Here is a 2,987-nt window from a genome sequence, read left to right on the forward strand (position 1 = left end):
AAAAGGATCTTAATGGGTAGCATAAAGTAGTCAGAGGGTGCAAGAGAGAGAAAGGAACAAGCCCTGAATCATCCAAGGTAGAGTCTTTAACAAAAGTTGAGCGAAGAGTTCAGCTTTAGAAATAAATGAGATGGCAGTGGTACCATCAGCTTGAAATAAAAGAGGAAAAAATAAAGAAGTAAAGTTAGTGGCTAGGTGCCAGAAATCACGAGGGAAAGATTTTGGCATCTTCTATTGATGGAGGAATTTTGGCTAATTGGACAACAAACTTGGCATGATTCCAGGAAGAAATATAAAGTGCATGAGATTCAGGTGATAGAAGGTTCAAGTACCTTTAGTGGGCCATATCTCTATCATATAAAACACAAGAACAGACTGTGTTAGAGAAAGGTTTGGAAGGTTTTGGACGAAAAAGTGAGGAATGTACGTCTCCATGCCAGACACTGTTACCTCTGTTAAGCGCTCAGTACACGGGTCTCTGATACGGAAGCAGTAATCATTCCAAAGGAAACCTGAATAATACCTCCTTAGGCCACGGCTAATTAGCAGAGGCAAAATGCCGGAGGCACCTCCGCTTTGGGGTATCCTGAGGAGAAATTGGAGCGGTAGGACAAGATACAGATATGAGACTGTGATCGGAGGACCCCAATGGAGAAGAAAGAATGACAGCATAAGCAGAAGGATTAGAAGTTAGGAAAAGGTCGAGGGAGGGTTAGTTTAGGTAAGGTTATTTATTTATTTATTTATTTTTTATGTAGGAAGGACACTGGCCAAGGGCAACAAAAATCTAATAAAAAAAAATGCCCACTGAAATGCCAGTCCCATAAAAGGGTCAAAGCAGTGGTCAAAAATTGATGAATAAGTGTCTTGAAACCTCCCTCTTGAAGGAATTCAAGTCATAGAAAGGTGGAAATACAGAAGCAGGCAAGGAGTTCCAGAGTTTACCAGAGAAAGGGATGAATGATTGAGAATACTGGTTAACTCTTCCGTTTAGAGAGGTGGACAGAATAGGGGTGAGAGAAAGAAGAAAGTCTTGTGCAGCGAGGCCGCGGAAGGAGGGGAGGCATGCAGTTAGCAAGATCAGAAGAGCAGTTAGCATGAAAATAGCGCTAGAAGACAGCTAGAGATGCAACATTGCGGCAGTGAGAGAGAGGCTGAAGACAGTCAGTTAGAGGAGAGGAGTTGATGGGACGAAAAGCTTTTGATTCCACCCTGTCTAGAAGAGCAGTATGAGTGGAACCTCCCCAGACATGTGAAAGCATACTCCATACATGGACGGATAAGGCCCTTGTTACAGAGTTAGCAGCTGGGGGGGGGTGAGAAAAACTAGCGGAGACGTCTCAGAACACCTAACTTCACAGAAGCTGTTTTAGCTAGAGATGAGATGTGAAGTTTCCAGTTCAGATTATAAGTAAAGGACAGACCGAGAATGTTCAGTGTAGAAGAGGGGGACAGTTGAGTGTCACTGAAGAAGAGGGGATAGTTGTCTGGAAGGTTGTGTCGAGTTGATAGATGGAGGAATTGAGTTTTTGAGGCATTGAACAATACCAAGTTTGCTCTGCCCCAATCAGAAATTTTAGAAAGATAAGAAGTCAAGCGTTCTGTGGCTTCCCTGTGTGATATGTTTACCTCCTGATATGTTCGTTTATATTACCTAAGATGAGTTCAGCTTACGTTATGTTAGATTAGAATTGTTTAGATTAGATTATGTAAGACTGGGTTAAGTTAGAAAAGATTAGTTGTGTTAATTTATATTAAGTTAGTTTAGGTTAGGTTAAGTTAGTTTATGTAAGGTTATGTTATATTAGTTTAACTTGTATCGCTTACGTAGCTGATCCGGCTGAAAGGCTAAATGTTTTAATATCTCTCTCTCTCTCTCTCTCTCTCTCTCTGTCTCTGTCTCTGTCTCTCTCTCTCTCTCTCTCTCTCTCTCTCTCTCTCCTCTCTCTCTCTCTCCTCTCTCTCTCTCCTCTCTCTCTCCTCTCTCTCTCTCTCTCTCTCTGTGTGTGTGTGTGTGTGTGTGTGTGTGTGTGTGTGTGTGTGTGTGTGTGTGTGTGTGTGTGTGTGTTTTGCGTGCGTGTGTGTGTGTGTGTGTGTGTGTGTGTGTGTGTGTGTGTGTGTGTGTGTGTGTCTGTGTGTGTGTGTGTGTGTGTGTGTGTGTGTGTGTGTGTGTGTGTGTGTGTATGAGTCCACGCGTTCAAATTCTCTCAACTTTTGTTCTATTTATCACTTAGCGTTCATTAGACGCAGGGTTGATTTGATTTAGTCTTTCCCTGTGAAGTTAAATAATTTCCCTCCATTGCTTCTCCTTTCTCATTCTCTTTTCTTTTACGTCTTTCTTTCTTTTATCTTTTATCTTCCTTCCTTCCTCTGTACCCACTTCGTCCTGTGCAGAATTTTCATTCTGGTCTCTCTTTTTATTCTTTGTGTTGAGTCTCTCCTCTCTCTCTCTCTCTCTCTCTCTCTCCTCTCTCTCTCTCTCTCTCTCTCTCTCTCTCTCTCTCTCTCTCTCTCTCTCTCTCTCTCTCTCAATTCTTATACCATCATGTTGTTCCCTTTCCTATCCATCGTATTTAAATGTGAAGAAGCGGCGAGGGAGGCGAGGAAATGGGTAATGAGTCATGCTGGGAGGAGGAAGAGGAGGAGGAAGAGGAGGAGGAGGGAGGAGGAGGAGGAGGAGAGGAGGAGGAGGAGGAGGAGGCAGAGTGGAAAGCAGAATAGAAAAGAAGAGAAAAGGAAGGAAAGAAAAAGAGGAAGATGAAGAGATAGAAAATGAGATGGAGAAAAAAGAGGAAAATAAACCAGATAATAGGTGCTTTAAACTGCGGTAAAACGGTGGGTCTGACGAAGAAATATCATAAAATAAGAAAGATGCGCCGTCAAAAGTTACCTATGAGAAAATGTTTCCGAGACTGAAATCGCACCAAAAGGTGCTCCTGTCCAAACTATAGTTGTACCTTCCAGGGGCCAGGCGGAGCGGTGGGTTG

Source organism: Scylla paramamosain, chromosome 10 (genome assembly GCF_035594125.1).
Source record: "Scylla paramamosain isolate STU-SP2022 chromosome 10, ASM3559412v1, whole genome shotgun sequence".
In the NCBI taxonomy this organism is placed as follows: Eukaryota; Metazoa; Arthropoda; class Malacostraca; order Decapoda; family Portunidae; genus Scylla; species Scylla paramamosain.